Raw genomic sequence first — 24,174 nt, forward strand, 5'->3', positions numbered from 1 at the left:
GACATATTGTTGTGAATGGTGCTGCTGTTCACATATTGGACTACTATTGGACATATTTTTGTGAATGGTGCTGCTTCTCACAGAATGGAATACTATTGGACGTATTATTGTGAATGGTGCTGCTGTTCACAGATTGGACTACTATTGGACATATTGTTGTGAATGCTGCTGCTGCTGACAGATTGGAATACTAATGGACATATTGTTGTGAATGGTGCTGCTGTTCACAGTTTGGACTACTATTAGACATATTGTTGTGAATGGTGCTGTTCACAGATTGGACGACTATTGGACATATTGTTGTGAATGGTGCTGCTTCTCACAGATTGCACTAATGTTAGACATATTGTTGTGAATGATGCTGCTGCTCACAAATTGGACGACTATTAGACATATTGTTGTGAATGGTGCTGCTGCTCACTGATTGGACTACTGTAAGACATATTGTTGTGAATGGTGCTGCTGCTCGCAGATTGGACGACAATTGGACATATTGTTATGAATGGTGCTGCTGTTCACGGATTGGACTACTATTGGACATATTGTTTTGAATGGTGCTGCTGTTCACTGATTGGATTACTATTGGACATATTGTTGTGAATGGTGCTGCTCACAGATTGGACGACTATTGGACATATTGTTTTGAATGGTGCTGCTTCTCACAGATTGGACTACTGTTAGACATATTGTTGTGAATGGTGCTGCTGTTTACAGATTGGACGACTTTTGGACATATTGTTGTGCATGGGGCTGCTGTTCACTGATTGGACTACTATTGGACATATTGTTGTGAATGGTGCTGCTGTTCACTGATTGGACTACTATTGGACATATTGTTTTGAATGGTGCTGCTGTTCACTGATTGGACTACTATTGGACATATTGTTGTGAATGGTGCTGTTGCTCACAGATTGGACTACGATTGGACATATTGTTGTGAATGGTGCTGCTCACAGATTGGACTACTATTGGACATAATGTTGTGAATGGTGCTGCTGTTCACAGATTGGACTACTATTGGACATATTGTTGTGAATGGTGCTGCTGTTCACAGATTGGACTCCTATTGGACATATTGTTGTGAATGGGGCTGCTGCTCACAGATTTGACTACTAATGGAAATATTGTTGCGAATGGTGCTGCTGCTCACAGATTGGACTAGTATTGGACATATTGTTGTGAATGATGCTGCTGTTCATAGATTGGACTACTATTGGACATATCGTTGTGAATGGTGCTGCTGCTCACAGATTGGACTACTATTGGACATATTGTTGTGAATGGTGCCACTGCTCACAGATTGGACTACTATTGGAAATATTGTTGTGAATGGTGCTAAAGCTCACAGATTGGACGAATATTGGACATATTGTCGTGAATGGTGCTGTTCACAGATTGGACTAATGTTAGACATATTGTTGTGAATGATGCTGCTGCTCACAAATTGGACTACTATTAGACATATTGTTGTGAATGGTGCTGCTGTTTACAGATTGGACGACTATTGGACATATTGTTGTGAATGGTGCTGCTGCTCACTGATTGGACTACTGTAAGACATATTGTTGTGAATGGTGCTGCTGCTCGCAGATTGGACTACAATTGGACATATTGTTGTGAATGGTGCTGCTATTCACGGATTGGACTACTATTGGACATATTGTTTTGAATAGTGCTGCTGTTCACTGATTGGACTACTATTGGACATATTGTTGTGAATGGTCCTGCTGTTCACAGATTGGAGTACTATTGGACATATTGTTGTGAATGGTGCTGTTGCTCACAGATTGGACTACTATTGGACATATTGTTGTGAATGGTGCTGCTCACAGATTGGACTACTATTGGACATAATGTTGTGAATGGTGCTGCTGTTCACAGATTGGACTACTATTGGACATATTGTTGTGAATGGTGCTACTGCTCACAGATTGGACGAATATTGGACATATTGTCGTGAATGGTGCTGTTCACAGATTGGACTAATGTTAGACATATTGTTGTGAATGATGCTGCTGCTCACAAATTGGACTACTATTAGACATATTGTTGTGAATGGTGCTGCTGTTTACAGATTGGACGACTATTGGACATATTGTTGTGAATGGTGCTGCTGCTCACTGATTGGACTACTGTAAGACATATTGTTGTGAATGGTGCTGCTGCTCGCAGATTGGACTACAATTGGACATATTGTTGTGAATGGTGCTGCTATTCACGGATTGGACTACTATTGGACATATTGTTTTGAATAGTGCTGCTGTTCACTGATTGGACTACTATTGGACATATTGTTGTGAATGGTCCTGCTGTTCACAGATTGGAGTACTATTGGACATATTGTTGTGAATGGTGCTGTTGCTCACAGATTGGACTACTATTGGACATATTGTTGTGAATGGTGCTGCTCACAGATTGGACTACTATTGGACATAATGTTGTGAATGGTGCTGCTGTTCACAGATTGGACTACTATTGGACATATTGTTGTGAATGGTGCTGCTCACAGATTGGACTACTATTGGACATAATGTTGTGAATGGTGCTGCTGTTTTCAGATTGGACTCCTATTGGACATATTGTTGTGAATGGGGCTGCTGCTCACAGATTTGACTACTAATGGAAATATTGTTGCGAATGGTGCTGCTGCTCACAGATTGTACTACTGTTGGACATATTGTTGTGAATGGTGCTGCTGCTCACAGATTGGACTACTATTGGACATATTGTTGTGAATGGTGCTGCTGCTCCAGATTGGACTACTATTGGACATATCGTTGTGAATGGTGCTGTTGCTCACAGATTGGACTACTATTGGACATATTGTTGTGAATGGTGCTACTGCTCACAGATTGGACTCCAATTGGAAATCTTGTTGTGAATGGTGCTGTTCACAGATTTGACTACTATTTGACATATTGTTGTGAATGGCGCTGCTTCTCACAGATTGGACTACTATTGGACATATTATTGTGAATGGTGCTGCTCTTCACTGATTGAAATACTATTGGACATATTTTATTGTGAATGGTGCCGCTGCTCACAGATTGGACTACGATTGGACATATTGTTGTGAATGGTGCTGCTCACAGATTGGACTACTATTGGACATATTGTTGTGAATGGTGCTACTGCTCACAGATTAGACTACTATTGGACATATTGTTGTGAATGGTGCTGTTAACACATTGGACTACGATTGGACATATTGTTGTGAATGGTGCTACTGCTCACAGATTGGACTACTATTGGAAATATTGTTGTGAATGGTGCTACTGCTCACAGATTGGACGACTATTGGACATATTGTTGTGAATGGTGCTGCTTCTCACAGATTGGACTACTGTTAGACATATTGTTGTGAATGGTGCTGCTGCTCACAGATTGGACTACTATTGGACATATTGTTGTGAATGGTGCTGCTGCTCACTGTATGGACTACTGTAAGACATATTGTCGTGAATGGTGCTGCTGCTCACAGATTGGACTACTATTGGACATATTGTTGTGAATGGTGATCCTGCTCACAGATTGGACTCCAATTGGAAATCTTGTTGTGAATGGTGCTGTTCACAGATTGGACTACTATTTGACATATTGTTGTGAATGGCGCTGCTTCTCACAGATTGGACTACTATTGGACATATTATTGTGAATGGTGCTGCTCTTCACTGATTGGACTACTATTGGTCATATTGTTGTGAATGGTCCTGCTGTTCACAGATTGGAGTACTATTGGCCATATTGTTGTGAATGGTGCTGTTCACAGATTGGACTACTATTGGACATATTGTTGTGAATGGTGCCACTGCTCACAGATTGGACTACTATTGGACATATTGTTGTGAATGGTGCTACTGCTCACAGATTGGACGAATATTGGACATATTGTCGTGAATGGTGCTGTTCACAGATTGGACTAATGTTAGACATATTGTTGTGAATGATGCTGCTGCTCACAAATTGGACTACTATTAGACATATTGTTGTGAATGGTGCTGCTGTTTACAGATTGGACGACTATTGGACATATTGTTGTGAATGGTGCTGCTGCTCACTGATTGGACTACTGTAAGACATATTGTTGTGAATGGTGCTGCTGCTCGCAGATTGGACTACAATTGGACATATTGTTGTGAATGGTGCTGTTATTCACGGATTGGACTACTATTGGACATATTGTTTTGAATAGTGCTGCTGTTCACTGATTGGACTACTATTGGACATATTGTTGTGAATGGTCCTGCTGTTCACAGATTGGAGTACTATTGGACATATTGTTGTGAATGGTGCTGTTGCTCACAGATTGGACTACTATTGGACATATTGTTGTGAATGGTGCTGCTCACAGATTGGACTACTATTGGACATAATGTTGTGAATGGTGCTGCTGTTCACAGATTGGACTACTATTGGACATATTGTTGTGAATGGTGCTGCTCACAGATTGGACTACTATTGGACATAATGTTGTGAATGGTGCTGCTGTTTTCAGATTGGACTACTATTGGACATATTGTTGTGAATGGGGCTGCTGCTCACAGATTTGACTACTAATGGAAATATTGTTGCGAATGGTGCTGCTGCTCACAGATTGTACTACTGTTGGACATATTGTTGTGAATGGTGCTGCTGCTCACAGATTGGACTACTATTGGACATATTGTTGTGAATGGTGCTGCTGCTCCAGATTGGACTACTATTGGACATATCGTTGTGAATGGTGCTGTTGCTCACAGATTGGACTACTATTGGACATATTGTTGTGAATGGTGCTACTGCTCACAGATTGGACTCCAATTGGAAATCTTGTTGTGAATGCTGCTGTTCACAGATTTGACTACTATTTGACATATTGTTGTGAATGGCGCTGCTTCTCACAGATTGGACTACTATTGGACATATTATTGTGAATGGTGCTGCTCTTCACTGATTGAAATACTATTGGACATATTTTATTGTGAATGGTGCCGCTGCTCACAGATTGGACTACGATTGGACATATTGTTGTGAATGGTGCTGCTCACAGATTGGACTACTATTGGACATATTGTTGTGAATGGTGCTACTGCTCACAGATTAGACTACTATTGGACATATTGTTGTGAATGGTGCTGTTAACACATTGGACTACGATTGGACATATTGTTGTGAATGGTGCTACTGCTCACAGATTGGACTACTATTGGAAATATTGTTGTGAATGGTGCTACTGCTCACAGATTGGACGACTATTGGACATATTGTTGTGAATGGTGCTGCTTCTCACAGATTGGACTACTGTTAGACATATTGTTGTGAATGGTGCTGCTGCTCACAGATTGGACTACTATTGGACATATTGTTGTGAATGGTGCTGCTGCTCACTGTATGGACTACTGTAAGACATATTGTCGTGAATGATGCTGCTGCTCGCAGAATGGACTACTATTGGACATATTGTTGTGAATGGTGCTGCTGTTCACGGATTGGACTACTATTGGACATATTGTTGTGAATGGTGCTGTTGCTCACAGATTGGACTACTATTGGAAATATTGTTGTGAATGGTGCTACTGCTCACAGATTAGACTACTATTGGACATATAGTTGTGAATGGTGCTGTTCACAGATTGGACTACTATTGGACATATTGTTGTGAATGGTGCCACTGCTCACAGATTGGACGACTATTGGAAATATTGTTGTGAATGGTGCTACTGCTCACAGATTGGACGAATATTGGACATATTGTCGTGAATGGTGCTGTTCACAGATTGGACTAATGTTAGACATATTGTTGTGAATGATGCTGCTGCTCACAAATTGGACTACTATTAGACATATTGTTGTGAATGGTGCTGCTGTTTACAGATTGGACGTCTATTGGACATATTGTTGTGAATGGTGCTGCTGCTCACTGATTGGACTACTGTAAGACATATTGTTGTGAATGGTGCTGCTGCTCGCAGATTGGACTACAATTGGACATATTGTTGTGAATGGTGCTGCTGTTCACGGATTGGACTACTATTGGACATATTGTTTTGAATGGTGCTGCTGTTCACTGATTGGACTACTATTGGACATATTGTTGTGAATGGTCCTGCTGTTCACAGATTGGAGTACTATTGGACATATTGTTGTGAATGGCGCTGTTGCTCACAGATTGGACTACTATTGGACATATTGTTGTGAATGGTGCTGCTCACAGATTGGACTACTATTGGACATAATGTTGTGAATGGTGCTGTTGTTCACAGATTGGACTACTATTGGACATATTGTTGTGAATGGTGCTGCTCACAGATTGGACTGCTATTCGACATAATGTTGTGAATGGTGCTGCTTTTTACAGATTGGACTGCTATTGGACATATTGTTGTGAATGGGGCTGTTGCTCACAGATTTGACTACTAATGGAAATATTGTTGCGAATGGTGCTGCTTCTCACAGATTGTACTACTGTTGGACATATTGTTGTGAATGGTGCTGCTGCTCACAGATTGGACTACTATTGGACATATTGTTGTGAATGGTGCTGCTGCTCCAGATTGGACTACAATTGGACATATTGTTGTGAATGGTGCTGCTGTTTACAGATTGGACTACTGTTGGACATATTGTTGTGAATGGTGCTGCTGCTCACAGATTGGACTAGAATTGGACATATTGTTGTGAATGATGCTGCTGTTCATAGATTGGACTACTATTGGAAATCTTGTTGTGAATGGTGCTGTTCACAGATTGGACTTCTATTTGACATATTGTTGTGAATGGCGCTGCTTCTCACAGATTGGACTACTATTGAACATATTATTGTGAATGGTGCTGCTCTTCACTGATTGAAATACTATTGGACATATTGTTGTGAATGGTGCCGCTGCTCACAGATTGGACTACGATTGGACATATTGTTGTGAATGGTGCTGCTCACAGATTGGACTACTATTGGACATATTGTTGTGAAAGGTGCTGTTGCTCACAGATTGGACAACTATTGGACATATTGTTGTGAATGGTGCTACTGCTCACAGATTAGACTACTATTGGATATATTGTTGTGAATGGTGCTGTTAACACATTGGACTACGATAGGACATATTGTTGTGAATGGTGCTACTGCTCACAGATTGGACTACTATTGGAAATATTGTTGTGAATGGTGCTACTGCTCACAGATTGGACGACTATTGGACATATTGTTGTGAATGGTGCTGCTTCTCACAGATTGGACTACTGTTAGACATATTGTTGTGAATGGTGCTGCTGCTCACAGATTGGACTACTATTGGACATATTGTTGTGAATGGTGCTGCTGCTCACTGTATGGACTACTGTAAGACATATTGTTGTGAATGGTACTGCTGCTCGCAGATTGGACTACTATTGGACATATTGTTGTGAATGGTTCTGCTGTTCACGGATTGGACTACTGTTGGACATATTGTTTTGAATGGTGCTGCTGTTCACTGACTGGACTACTATTGGACATATTGTTGTGAATGGTCCTGCTGTTCACAGATTGGAGTACTATTGGACATATTGTTGTGAATGGTGCTGTTGCTCACAGATTGGACAACTATTGGACATATTGTTGTGAATGGTGCTACTGCTCACAGATTGGACTACTATTGGAAATATTGTTGTGAATGGTGCTACTGCTCACAGATTGGACGACTATTGGACATATTGTTGTGAATGATGCTGCTGCTCACAAATTGGACTACTATTAGACATATTGTTGTGAATGGTGCTGCTGTTTACAGATTGGACGACTATTGGACATATTGTTGTGAATGGTGCTGCTGCTCACTGACTGGACTACTGTAAGACATATTGTTGTGAATGGTGCTGCTGCTCGCAGATTGGACTACAATTGGACATATTGTTGTGAATGGTGCTGCTATTCACGGATTGGACTACTATTGGACATATTGTTTTGAATAGTGCTGCTGTTCACTGATTGGACTACTATTGGACATATTGTTGTGAATGGTCCTGCTGTTCACAGATTGGAGTACTATTGGACATATTGTTGTGAATGGTGCTATTGCTCACAGATTGGACTACTATTGGACATATTGTTGTGAATGGTGCTGCTCACAGATTGGACTACTATTGGACATAATGTTGTGAATGGTGCTGCTGTTCACAGATTGGACTACTATTGGACATATTGTTGTGAATGGTGCTGCTCACAGATTGGACTGCTAGTCGACATAATGTTGTGAATGGTGCTGCTGTTTACAGATTGGACTCCTATTGGACATATTGTTGTGAATGGGGCTGCTGCTCACAGATTTGACTACTAATGGAAATATTGTTGCGAATGGTGCTGCTGCTCACAGATTGTACTACTGTTGGACATATTGTTGTGAATGGTACTGCTGCTCACAGATTGGACTACTATTGGACATATTGTTGTGAATGGTGCTGCTGCTCCAGATTGGACTACGATTGGACATACTGTTGTGAATGGTGCTGCTGTTTACAGATTGCACTACTGTTGGACATATTGTTGTGAATGGTGCTGCTGCTCACAGATTGGACTAGTATTGGACATATTGTTGTGAATGATGCTGCTGTTCAAAGATTGGACTACTATTGGACATATCGTTGTGAATGGTGCTGTTGCTCACAGATTGGACTACTATTGGACATATTGTTGTGAATGGTGCTACTGCTCACAGATTGGACTCCAATTGGAAATCTTGTTGTGAATGGTGCTGTTCACAGATTGGACTACTATTTGACATATTGTTGTGAATGGCGCTGCTTCTCACAGATTGGACTACTATTGGACATATTATTGTGAATGGTGCTGCTCTTCACTGATTGAAATACTATTGGACATATTGTTGTGAATGGTGCCGCTGCTCACAGATTGGACTATTATTGGACATATTGTTGTGAATGGTGCTGCTCACAGATTGGACTACTATTGGACATATTGTTGTGAATGGTGCTGTTGCTCACAGATTGGACAACGATTGGACATATTGTTGTGAATGGTGCTACTGCTCACAGATTAGACTGCTATTGGACATATTGTTGTGAATGGTGCTGTTAACACATTGGACTACGATTGGACATATTGTTGTGAATGGTGCTACTGCTCACAGATTGGACTACTATTGGAAATATTGTTGTGAATGGTGCTACTGCTCACAGATTGGACGACTATTGGACATATTGTTGTGAATGGTGCTGCTTCTCACAGATTGGACTACTGTTAGACATATTGTTGTGAATGGTGCTGCTGCTCACAGATTGGACTACTATTGGACATATTGTTGTGAATGGTGCTGCTGCTCACTGTATGGACTACTGTAAGACATATTGTCGTGAATGATGCTGCTGCTCGCAGATTGGACTACTATTGGACATATTGTTGTGAATGGTGCTGCTGTTCACGGATTGGACTACTATTGGACATATTATTTGAATGGTGATGCTGTTCACTGATTGGACTACTATTGGACATATTGTTGTGAATGGTCCTGCTGTTCACAGATTGGACTACTATTGGACATATTGTTGTGAATGGTGCTGTTGCTCACAGATTGGACTACTATTGGAAATATTGTTGTGAATGGTGCTACTGCTCACAGATTGGACTACTATTGGACATATTGTTGTGAATGGTGCCACTGCTCACAGATTGGACGACAATTGGAAATATTGTTGTGAATGGTGCTACTGCTCACAGATTGGACGAATATTGGACATATTGTCGTGAATGGTGCTGTTCACAGATTGGACTAATGTTAGACATATTGTTGTGAATGATGCTGCTGCTCACAAATTGGACTACTATTAGACATATTGTTGTGAATGGTGCTGCTGTTTACAGATTGGACGTCTATTGGACATATTGTTGTGAATGGTGCTGCTGCTCACTGATTGGACTACTGTAAGATATATTGTTGTGAATGGTGCTGCTGCTCGCAGATTGGACTACAATTGGACATATTGTTGTGAATGGTGCTGCTGTTCACGGATTGGACTACTATTGGACATATTGTTTTGAATGGTGCTGCTGTTCACTGATTGGACTATTATTGGACATATTGTTGTGAATGGTCCTGCTGTTCACAGATTGGAGTACTATTGGACATATTGTTGTGAATGGTGCTGTTGCTCACAGATTGGACTACTATTGGACATATTGTTGTGAATGGTGCTGCTCACAGATTGGACTACTATTGGACATAATGTTGTGAATGGTGCTGCTGTTCACAGATTGGACTACTATTGGACATATTGTTGTGAATGGTGCTGCTCACAGATTGGACTGCTAGTCGACATAATGTTGTGAATGGTGCTGCTTTTTACAGATTGGACTGCTATTGGACATATTGTTGTGAATGGGGCTGCTGCTCACAGATTTGACTACTAATGGAAATATTGTTGCGAATGGTGCTGCTGCTCACAGATTGTACTACTGTTGGACATATTGTTGTGAATGGTGCTGCTGCTCACAGATTGGACTACTATTGGACATATTGTTGTGAATGGTGCTGCTGCTCCAGATTGGACTACAATTGGACATATTGTTGTGAATGGTGCTGCTGTTTACAGATTGGACTACTGTTGGACATATTGTTGTGAATGGTGCTGCTGCTCACAGATTGGACTAGTATTGGACATATTGTTGTGAATGATGCTGCTGTTCAAAGATTGGACTACTATTGGACATATCGTTGTGAATGGTGCTGTTGCTCACAGATTGGACTACTATTGGACATATTGTTGTGAATGGTGCTACTGCTCACAGATTGGACTCCAATTGGAAATCTTGTTGTGAATGGTGCTGTTCACAGATTGGACTACTATTTGACATATTGTTGTGAATGGCGCTGCTTCTCACAGATTGGACTACTATTGGACATATTATTGTGAATGGTGCTGCTCTTCACTGATTGAAATACTATTGGACATATTGTTGTGAATGGTGCCGCTGCTCACAGATTGGACTATTATTGGACATATTGTTGTGAATGGTGCTGCTCACAGATTGGACTACTATTGGACATATTGTTGTGAATGGTGCTGTTGCTCACAGATTGGACAACGATTGGACATATTGTTGTGAATGGTGCTACTGCTCACAGATTAGACTGCTATTGGACATATTGTTCTGAATGGTGCTGTTAACACATTGGACTACGATTGGACATATTGTTGTGAATGGTGCTACTGCTCACAGATTGGACTACTATTGGAAATATTGTTGTGAATGGTGCTACTGCTCACAGATTGGACGACTATTGGACATATTGTTGTGAATGGTGCTGCTTCTCACAGATTGGACTACTGTTAGACATATTGTTGTGAATGGTGCTGCTGCTCACAGATTGGACTACTATTGGACATATTGTTGTGAATGGTGCTGCTGCTCACTGTATGGACTACTGTAAGACATATTGTCGTGAATGATGCTGCTGCTCGCAGATTGGACTACTATTGGACATATTGTTGTGAATGGTGCTGCTGTTCACGGATTGGACTACTATTGGACATATTGTTTTGAATGGTGATGCTGTTCACTGATTGGACTACTATTGGACATATTGTTGTGAATGGTCCTGCTGTTCACAGATTGGACTACTATTGGACATATTGTTGTGAATGGTGCTGTTGCTCACAGATTGGACTACTAGGTGAAATATTGCTGTGAATGGTGCTACTGCTCACAGATTGGACTACTATTGGACATATTGTTGTGAATGGTGCCACTGCTCACAGATTGGACGACAATTGGAAATATTGTTGTGAATGGTGCTACTGCTCACAGATTGGACGAATATTGGACATATTGTCGTGAATGGTGCTGTTCACAGATTGGACTAATGTTAGACATATTGTTGTGAATGATGCTGCTGCTCACAAATTGGACTACTATTAGACATATTGTTGTGAATGGTGCTGCTGTTTACAGATTGGACGTCTATTGGACATATTGTTGTGAATGGTGCTGCTGCTCACTGATTGGACTACTGTAAGATATATTGTTGTGAATGGTGCTGCTGCTCGCAGATTGGACTACAATTGGACATATTGTTGTGAATGGTGCTGCTGTTCACGGATGGACTACTATTGGACATATTGTTTTGAATGGTGCTGCTGTTCACTGATTGGACTACTATTGGACATATTGTTGTGAATGGTCCTGCTGTTCACAGATTGGAGTACTATTGGACATATTGTTGTGAATGGTGCTGTTGCTCACAGATTGGACTACTATTGGACATATTGTTGTGAATGGTGCTGCTCACAGATTGGACTACTATTGGACATAATGTTGTGAATGGTGCTGCTGTTCACAGATTGGACTACTATTGGACATATTGTTGTGAATGGTGCTGCTCACAGATTGGACTGCTAGTCGACATAATGTTGTGAATGGTGCTGTTAACACATTGGACTACGATTGGACATATTGTTGTGAATGGTGCTACTGCTCACAGATTGGACTACTATTGGAAATATTGTTGTGAATGGTGCTACTGCTCACAGATTGGACGACTGTTGGACATATTGTTGTGAATGGTGCTGCTTCTCACAGATTGGACTACTGTTAGACATATTGTTGTGAATGGTGCTGCTGCTCACAGATTGGACTACTATTGGACATATTGTTGTGAATGGTGCTGCTGCTCACTGTATGGACTACTGTAAGACATATTGTTGTGAATGGTGCTGCTGCTCGCAGATTGGACTACTATTGGACATATTGTTGTGAATGGTGCTGCTGTTCACGGATTGGACTACTATTGGACATATTGTTTTGAATGGTGCTGCTGTTCACTGACTGGACTACTATTGGACATATTGTTGTGAATGGTCCTGCTGTTCACAGATTGGAGTACTATTGGACATATTGTTGTGAATGGTGCTGTTGCTCACAGATTGGACAACTATTGGACATATTGTTGTGAACGGTTCTACTGCTCACAGATTAGACTGCTATTGGACATATTGTTGTGAATGGTGCTGTTAACACATTGGACAACTATTGGACATATTGTTGTGAATGGTGCCACTGCTCACAGATTGGACTACTATTGGAAATATTGTTGTGAATGGTGCTGCTGCTCACAGATTGGACGACTATTGGACATATTGTCGTGAATGGTGCTGCTTCTCACAGATTGGACTTATGTTCGACATTTTGTTGTGAATGATGCTGCTGCTCACAAATTGGACTACTATTAGATATATTGTTGTGCATGCTGCTGCTGTTTACAGATTGGACGACTATTGGACATATTGTTGTGAATGGTGCTGCTGCTCACTGATTGGACTACTGTAAGACATATTGTTGTGAATGGTGCTGCTGCTCGCAGATTGGACTACAATTGGACATATTGTTGTGAATGGTGCTGCTGTTCACGGATTGGACTAATATTGGACATATTGTTTTGAATGGTGCTGCTGTTCACTGATTGGGCTACTATTGGACATATTGTTGTGAATGGTCCTGCTGTTCACAGATTGGAGTACTATTGGACATATTGTTGTGAATGGCGCTGTTGCTCACAGATTGGACTGCTATTGGACATATTGTTGTGAATGGTGCTGCTCACAGATTGGACTACTATTGGACATAATGTTGTGAATGTGGCTGCTTTTAACAGATTGGACTACTATTGGACATATTGTTGTGAATGGTGCTTCTGTTTACAGATTGGACTACTATTGGAAATATTGTTGTGAATGGTGCTACTGCTCACAGATTGGACGACTATTGGACATATTGTTTTGAATGGTGCTGCTACTCACAGATTGGACTACTGTTAGACATATTGTTGTGAATGGTGCTGCTGTTTACAGATTGGACGACTATTGGACATATTGTTGTGAATGGTGCTGCTGTTCACAGATTGGACTCCTATTGGACATATTATTGTGAATGGGGCTGCTGCTCACAGATTTGACTACTAATGGAAATATTGTTGCGAATGCTGCTGCTGCTCACAGATTGGACTACTGTTGGACATATTGTTGTGAATGGTGCTGCTGCTCACAGATTGGACTACTATTGGACATATTGTTGTGAATGGTGCTGCTGCTCCAGATTGGACTACGATTGGACATATTGTTGTGAATGGTGCTGCTGTTTACAGATTGGACTACTATTGGACATATTGTTGTGAATGGTGCTGCTGCTCACAGATTGGACTACTATTGGACATATTGTTGTGAATGGTGCTACTGCTCACAGATTGGACTCCAATTGGAAATGTTGTTGTGAATGGTGCTGTTCACAGATTGGACTGCTATTTGACATATTGTTGTGAATGGCGCTGCTTCTCAAAGATTGGACTACTATTGGACATATTGTTGTGAGTGGTGCTGTTCACAGATTGGACTACAATTGGACATATTGTTGTGAATGGTGCTTCTGCTCACAGATTGGACTACTATTGGAAATATTGTTGTGAATGGTGCTACTGCTCACAGATTAGACTACTATTGGACATATTGTTGTGAGTGGTGCTGTTCACAGATTGGACTACAATTGGACATATTGTTGTGAATGGTGCTTCTGCTCACAGATTGGACTACTATTGGAAATATTGTTGTGAATGGTGCTACTGCTCACAGATTGGACGACTATTGGACATATTGTTGTGAATGGTGCTGCTTCTCACAGATTGGACTACTGTTAGACATATTGTTGTGAATGGTGCTGCTGATCACAGATTGGACTACTATTGGACATATTGTTGTGAATGGTGCTGCTTCTCACAGATTGGACTACTGTAAGACATATTGTTGTGAATGGTGCTGCTGCTCGCAGATTGGACTACAATTGGACATATTGTTGTGAATGGTGCTGCTGTTCACGGATTGGACTACTATTGGACATATTGTTTTGAATGGTGCTGCTGTTCACTGATTGGACTACTATTGGACATATCGTTGTGAATGGTCCTGCTGTTCACAGATTGGAGTACTATTGGACATATTGTTGTGAATGTTGCTGTTGCTCACAGATTGGACTACTATTGGACATATTGTTGTGAATGGTGCTGCTCACAGATTGGACTACTATTGGACATAATGTTGTGAATCGTGCTGCTGTTCACAGATTGGACTACTATTGGACACATTGTTGTGAATGGTGCTGCTGTTCACAGATTGGACTCCTATTGGACATATTGTTGTGAATGGTGGTGCTGCTCACAGATTGAACGACTATTGGACATATTGTTGTGAATGGTGCTGCTGCTCACAGATTGTACTACTATTGGACATATTGCTGTGAATGGTACTGCTTTTCACAGATTGGACTAATGTTAGACATATTTTTGCGATTGGTTCTGTTGTTCACAGATTGGACTACTATTAGACATATTGTTGCGAAAGGTTCTGTTGTTCACAGATTGGACTAAGATTGGACATGTTGTGAATGGTGCTGCTGTTCAGATTGTCTACTATTGGACATATTGTTGTGAATGGTGCTGCTGTTCACAGATTGGACTGCTATTGGCATATTGTTGTGATTTGTGCTGCTGCTCACAGATTGGACTACTATTGGAGATATTGTTGTGAATGGTGCTGCTGCTCACAGATTGGACCACTATTGGACATCTTGTTATTAATGGTGCTGCTGTTCACAGATTGGACTGCTATTGGACATGTTGTGAATGGTGCTGCTGTGCAGATTGTCTACTATTGGACATATTGTTGTCAATGGTGCCACTGCTCACAGATTGGACTACTATTGGACATATTGTTGTGAATGGTGCTACTGCTCACAGATTGGAGTACTATTAGACATATTGTCGTGAATGATGCTGCTCACAGATTGTACTACTATTGGACATATTTTTGTGAATGGTGCTGCTGCTCACAGATTGGACAACTATTAGACATATTGTTGTGAATTGTGCTGCTGCTCTCAGATTGGACTTCTATTGGACATATTGTTGTGAATGGTGCTGCTGCTCACAGATTGGACTACTATTAGACATCTTGTTATTAATGGTGCTGCTGTTCACAGATTGGACTGCTATTGGACATATTGTTGTGAATTGTGCTACTGCTCACAGATTGTCTACTATTAGATATATTGTTGTGAATGGTGCTGCTCCCTGATTGGACTACTATTGGACAAATTGTTGTGAATGGTGTTGCTGCTCACAGATTGGACTACTATTGGACATATTGTTGTCAATGGTGCTACTGCTCACAGATTGGACTACTATTGAACATATTGTTGTGAATGGTGCTGCTGCTCACAGATTGGACTACTATTGGACATATTGTTGTGAATGCTGCTGTTGCTCACAGATTAGATTAATATTGGACATATTGTTGTGAATGGTGCTGCTGTTCACAGATTGGACGACTGTTAGATATATTGTTGTGAATGGTGCTGCTTTTCACAGATTGGACTACAATTAGACATATTGTTGTGTATGGTGCTGCTCTTCACAGATTGGACTATTATTAGACACATTGTTGTGAATGGTGCTGCTGCTCACAGATTGTACTACTATTGGACATATTGTTGTGAATGGTGCTGCTGCTCACAGATTGGACGACTGTTAGACATACTGTTGTGAATGGTGCTGCTGCTCACAGGTTGGACTACTATTGGACATATTGTTGTGAATGGTGCGGTTGTTCATAGATTGGACTACTATTGGACATATTTTTGTGAATGGTGCTGCTGTTGACATTAGACTACTATTGGACATATTGTTGTGAATGGTGCTGCTGTTCAAAGATTGGACTACTATTGGACATATTGTTGTGAATGGTGCCACTGCTCACAGATTGGACGACAATTGGAAATATTGTTGTGAATGGTGCTACTGCTCACAGATTGGACGAATATTGGACATATTGTCGTGAATGGTGCTGTTCACAGATTGGACTAATGTTAGACATATTGTTGTGAATGATGCTGCTGCTCACAAATTGGACTACTATTAGACATATTGTTGTGAATGGTGCTGCTGTTTACAGATTGGACGTCTATTGGACATATTGTTGTGAATGGTGCTGCTGCTCACTGATTGGACTACTGTAAGATATATTGTTGTGAATGGTGCTGCTGCTCGCAGATTGGACTACAATTGGACATATTGTTGTGAATGGTGCTGCTGTTCACGGATTGGACTACTATTGGACATATTGTTTTGAATGGTGCTGCTGTTCACTGATTGGACTACTATTGGACATATTGTTGTGAATGGTCCTGCTGTTCACAGATTGGAGTACTATTGGACATATTGTTGTGAATGGTGCTGTTGCTCACAGATTGGACAACTATTGGACATATTGTTGTGAATGGTGCTGCTCACAGATTGGACTACTATTGGACATAATGTTGTGAATGGTGCTGCTGTTCACAGATTGGACTACTATTGGACATATTGTTGTGAATGGTGCTGCTCACAGATTGGACTGCTAGTCGACATAATGTTGTGAATGGTGCTGCTTTTTACAGATTGGACTGCTATTGGACATATTGTTGTGAATGGTGCGGTTGTTCATAGATTGGACTACTATTGGACATATTGTTGTGAATGGTGCTGCTGTTGACATTAGACTACTATTGGACATATTGTTGTGAATGGTGCTGCTGTTCAAAGATTGGACTACTATTGGACATATTGTTGTGAATGGTGCCACTGCTCACAGATTGGACGACAATTGGAAATATTGTTGTGAATGGTGCTACTGCTCACAGATTGGACGAATATTGGACATATTGTCGTGAATGGTGCTGTTCACAGATTGGACTAATGTTAGACATATTGTTGTGAATGATGCTGCTGCTCACAAATTGGACTACTATTAGACATATTGTTGTGAATGGTGCTGCTGTTTACAGATTGGACGTCTATTGGACATATTGTTGTGAATGGTGCTGCTGCTCACTGATTGGACTACTGTAAGATATATTGTTGTGAATGGTGCTGCTGCTCGCAGATTGGACTACAATCGGACATATTGTTGTGAATGGTGCTGCTGTTCACGGATTGGACTACTATTGGACATATTGTTTTGAATGGTGCTGCTGTTCACTGATTGGACTACTATTGGACATATTGTTGTGAATGGTCCTGCTGTTCACAGATTGGAGTACTATTGGACATATTGTTGTGAATGGTGCTGTTGCTCACAGATTGGACTACTATTGGACATATTGTTGTGAATGGTGCTGCTCACAGATTGGACTACTATTGGACATAATGTTGTGAATGGTGCTGCTGTTCACAGATTGGACTACTATTGGACATATTGTTGTGAATGGTGCTGCTCACAGATTGGACTGCTAGTCGACATAATGTTGTGAATGGTGCTGCTTTTTACAGATTGGACTGCTATTGGACATATTGTTGTGAATGGGGCTGCTGCTCACAGATTTGACTACTAATGGAAATATTGTTGCGAATGGTGCTGCTGCTCACAGATTGTACTACTGTTGGACATATTGTTGTGAATGGTGCTGCTGCTCACAGATTGGACTACAATTGGACATATTGTTGTGAATGGTGCTGCTGTTTACAGATTGGACTATTGTTGGACATATTGTTGTGAATGGTGCTGCTGCTCACAGATTGGACTAGTATTGGACATATTGTTGTGAATGATGCTGCTGTTCATAGATTGGACTACTATTGGAAATCTTGTTGTGAATGGTGCTGTTCACAGATTGGACTACTATTTGACATATTGTTGTGAATGGCGCTGCTTCTCACAGATTGGACTACTATTGAACATATTATTGTGAATGGTGCTGCTCTTCACTGATTGAAATACTATTGGACATATTGTTGTGAATGGTGCCGCTGCTCACAGATTGGACTACGATTGGACATATTGTTGTGAATGGTGCTGCTCACAGATTGGACTACTATTGGACATATTGTTGTGAATGGTGCTGTTGCTCACAGATTGGACAACTATTGGACATATTGTTGTGAATGGTGCTACTGCTCACAGATTAGACTACTATTGGATATATTGTTGTGAATGGTGCTGTTAACACATTGGACTACGATTGGACATATTGTTGTGAATGGTGCTACTGCTCACAGATTGGACTACTATTGGAAATATTGTTGTGAATGGTGCTACTGCTCACAGATTGGACGACTATTGGACATATTGTTGTGGATGGTGCTGCTTCTCACAGATTGGACTACTGTTAGACATATTGTTGTGAATGGTGCTGCTGCTCACAGATTGGACTACTATTGGACATATTGTTGTGAATGGTGCTGCTGCTCACTGCATGGACTACTGTAAGACATATTGTTGTGAATGGTGCTGCTGCTCGCAGATTGGACTACTATTGGACATATTGTTGTGAATGGTGCTGCTGTTCACGGATTGGACTACTATTGGACATATTGTTTTGAATGGTGCTGCTGTTCACTGACTGGACTACTATTGGACATATTGTTGTGAATGGTCCTGCTGTTCACAGATTGGAGTACTATTGGACATATTGTTGTGAATGGTGCTGTTGCTCACAGATTGGACAACTATTGGACATATTGTTGTGAACGGTTCTACTGCTCACAGATTAGACTGCTATTGGACATATTGTTGTGAATGGTGCTGTTAACACATTGGACAACTATTGGACATATTGTTGTGAATGGTGCCACTGCTCACAGATTGGACTACTATTGGAAATATTGTTGTGAATGGTGCTGCTGCTCACAGATTGGACGACTATTGGACATATAGTCGTGAATGGTGCTGCTTCTCACAGATTGGACTTGTGTTCGACATTTTGTTGTGAATGATGCTGCTGCTCACAAATTGGACTACTATTAGATATATTGTTGTGAATGGTGCTGCTGTTTACAGATTGGACGACCATTGGACATATTGTTGTGAATGGTGCTGCTGCTCACTGATTGGACTACTGTAAGACATATTGTTGTGAATGGTGCTGCTGCTCGCAGATTGGACTACAATTGGACATATTGTTGTGAATGGTGCTGCTCCCTGATTGGACTACTATTGGACAAATTGTTGTGAATGGTGTTGCTGCTCACAGATTGGACTACTATTGGACATATTGTTGTCAATGGTGCTACTGCTCACAGATTGGACGACTATTGAACATATTGTTGTGAATGGTGCTGCTGCTCACAGATTGGACTACTATTGGACATATTGTTGTGAATGCTGCTGTTGCTCACAGATTAGATTAATATTGGACATATTGTTGTGAATGGTGCTGCTGTTCACAGATTGGACTATTATTAGACACATTGTTGTGAATGGTGCTGCTGCTCACAGATTGTACTACTATTGGACATATTGCTGTGAATGATGCTGCTGTTCACAGATTGGACGACTGTTAGATATATTGTTGTGAATGGTGCTGCTGTTCACAGATTGGACTACAATTAGACATATTGTTGTGTATGGTGCTGCTCTTCACAGATTGGACTATTATTAGACATACTGTTGTGAATGGTGCTGCTGCTCACAGGTTGGACTACTATTGGACATATTGTTGTGAATGGTGCGGTTGTTCATAGATTGGACTACTATTGGACATATTGTTGTGAATGGTGCTGCTGTTGACATTAGACTACTATTGGACATATTGTTGTGAATGGTGCTGCTGTTCAAAGATTGGACTACTATTGGACATATTGTTGTGAATGGTGCCACTGCTCACAGATTGGACGACAATTGGAAATATTGTTGTGAATGGTGCTACTGCTCACAGATTGGACGAATATTGGACATATTGTCGTGAATGGTGCTGTTCACAGATTGGACTAATGTTAGACATATTGTTGTGAATGATGCTGCTGCTCACAAATTGGACTACTATTAGACATATTGTTGTGAATGGTGCTGCTGTTTACAGATTGGACGTCTATTGGACATATTGTTGTGAATGGTGCTGCTGCTCACTGATTGGACTACTGTAAGATATATTGTTGTGAAAGGTGCTGCTGCTCGCAGATTGGACTACAATTGGACATATTGTTGTGAATGGTGCTGCTGTTCACGGATTGGACTACTATTGGACATATTGTTTTGAATGGTGCTGCTGTTCACTGATTGGACTACTATTGGACATATTGTTGTGAATGGTCCTGCTGTTCACAGATTGGAGTACTATTGGACATATTGTTGTGAATGGTGCTGCTGTTCACAGATTGGACTACTATTGGACATATTGTTGTGAATGGTGCTGCTCACAGATTGGACTGCTAGTCGACATAATGTTGTGAATGGTGCTGCTTTTTACAGATTGGACTGCTATTGGACATATTGTTGTGAATGGTGCTGCTGCTCCAGATTGGACTACAATTGGACATATTGTTGTGAATGGTGCTGCTGTTTACAGATTGGACTACTGTTGGACATATTGTTGTGAATGGTGCTGCTGCTCACAGATTGGACTAGTATTGGACATATTGTTGTGAATGATGCTGCTGTTCATAGATTGGACTACTATTGGAAATCTTGTTGTGAATGGTGCTGTTCACAGATTGGACTACTATTTGACATATTGTTGTGAATGGCGCTGCTTCTCACAGATTGGACTACTATTGAACATATTATTGTGAATGGTGCTGCTCTTCACTGATTGAAATACTATTGGACATATTGTTGTGAATGGTGCCGCTGCTCACAGATTGGACTACGATTGGACATATTGTTGTGAATGGTGCTGCTCACAGATTGGACTACTATTGGACATATTGTTGTGAATGGTGCTGTTGCTCACAGATTGGACAACTATTGGACATATTGTTGTGAATGGTGCTACTGCTCACAGATTAGACTACTATTGGATATATTGTTGTGAATGGTGCTGTTAACACATTGGACTACGATTGGACATATTGTTGTGAATGGTGCTACTGCTCACAGATTGGACTACTATTGGAAATATTGTTGTGAATGGTGCTACTGCTCACAGATTGGACGACTATTGGACATATTGTTGTGAATGGTGCTGCTTCTCACAGATTGGACTACTGTTAGACATATTGTTGTGAATGGTGCTGCTGCTCACAGATTGGACTACTATTGGACATATTGTTGTGAATGGTGCTGCTGCTCACTGTATGGACTACTGTAAGACATATTGTTGTGAATGGTGCTGCTGCTCGCAGATTGGACTACTATTGGACATATTGTTGTGAATGGTGCTGCTGTTCACGGATTGGACTACTATTGGACATATTGTTTTGAATGGTGCTGCTGTTCACTGACTGGACTACTATTGGACATATTGTTGTGAATGGTCCTGCTGTTCACAGATTGGAGTACTATTGGACATATTGTTGTGAATGGTGTTGTTGCTCACAGATTGGTCAACTATTGGACATATTGTTGTGAACGGTTCTACTGCTCACAGATTAGACTGCTATTGGACATATTGTTGTGAATGGTGCTGTTAACACATTGGACAACTATTGGACATATTGTTGTGAATGGTGCCACTGCTCACAGATTGGACTACTATTGGAAATATTGTTGTGAATGGTGCTGCTGCTCACAGATTGGACGACTATTGGACATATTGTCGTGAATGGTGCTGCTTCTCACAGATTGGACTTATGTTCGACATTTTGTTGTGAATGATGCTGCTGCTCACAAATTGGACTACTATTAGATATATTGTTGTGAATGGTGCTGCTGTTTACAGATTGGACGACTATTGGACATATTGTTGTGAATGGTGCTGCTGCTCACTGATTGGACTACTGTAAGACATATTGTTGTGAATGGTGCTGCTGCTCGCAGATTGGACTACAATTGGACATATTGTTGTGAATGGTGCTGCTGTTCACGGATTGGACTAATATTGGACATATTGTTTTGAATGGTGCTGCTGTTCACTGATTGGGCTACTATTGGACATATTGTTGTGAATGGTCCTGCTGTTCACAGATTGGAGTACTATTGGACATATTGTTGTGAATGGCGCTGTTGCTCACAGATTGGACTGCTATTGGACATATTGTTGTGAATGGTGCTGCTCACAGATTGGACTACTATTGGACATAATGTTGTGAATGGTGCTGCTTTTAACAGATTGGACTACTATTGGACATATTGTTGTGAATGGTGCTGCTCACAGATTGGACTACTATTGGACATAATGTTGTGAATGGTGCTGCTACTCACAGATTGGACTACTGTTAGACATATTGTTGTGAATGGTGCTGCTGTTTACAGATTGGACGACTATTGGACATATTGTTGTGAATGGTGCTGCTGGTCACAGATTGGACTCCTATTGGACATATTATTGTGAATGGGGCTGCTGCTCACAGATTTGACTACTAATGGAAATATTGTTGCGAATGGTGCTGCTGCTCACAGATTGGACTACTGTTGGACATATTGTTGTGAATGGTGCTGCTGCTCACAGATTGGACTACTATTGGACATATTGTTGTGAATGGTGCTGCTGCTCCAGATTGGACTACGATTGGACATATTGTTGTGAATGGCGCTGCTTCTCAAAGATTGGACTACGATTGGACATATTATTGTGAATGGTGCTGCTCTTCACTGATTGGAATACTATTCGACATATTGTTGTGAATGGTGCCGCTGCTCACAGATTGGACTACTATTAGACATATTGTTGTGAATGGTGATGCAGCTCACAGATTAGACTACTATTGGACATATTGCTGTGAATGGTGCTGCTGTTCACAGTTTGGACTACTATTAGACATATTGTTGTGAATGGTGCTGTTCACAGATTGGACTACTGTTGGACATATTGTTGTGAATGGTGCTGTTGCTCACAAATTGGAAAACTATTGGACATATTGTTGTGAATGGTGCTACTGCTCACAGATTAGACTACTATTGGACATATTGTTGTGAGTGGTGCTGTTCACAGATTGGACTACAATTGGACATATTGTTGTGAATGGTGCTTCTGCTCACAGATTGGACTACTATTGGAAATATTGTTGTGAATGGTGCTACTGCTCACAGATTGGACGACGATTGGACATATTGTTGTGAATGGTGCTGCTTCTCACAGATTGGACTACTGTTAGACATATTGTTGTGAATGGTGCTGCTGATCACAGATTGGACTACTATTGGACATATTGTTGTGAATGGTGCTGCTTCTCACAGATTGGACTACTGCAAGACATATTGTTGTGAATGGTGCTGCTGCTCGCAGATTGGACTACAATTGGACATATT

This window comes from Pristiophorus japonicus (genome assembly GCF_044704955.1).
Source record: "Pristiophorus japonicus isolate sPriJap1 chromosome 24 unlocalized genomic scaffold, sPriJap1.hap1 SUPER_24_unloc_2, whole genome shotgun sequence".
Lineage (NCBI taxonomy): Eukaryota > Metazoa > Chordata > Chondrichthyes > Pristiophoridae > Pristiophorus > Pristiophorus japonicus.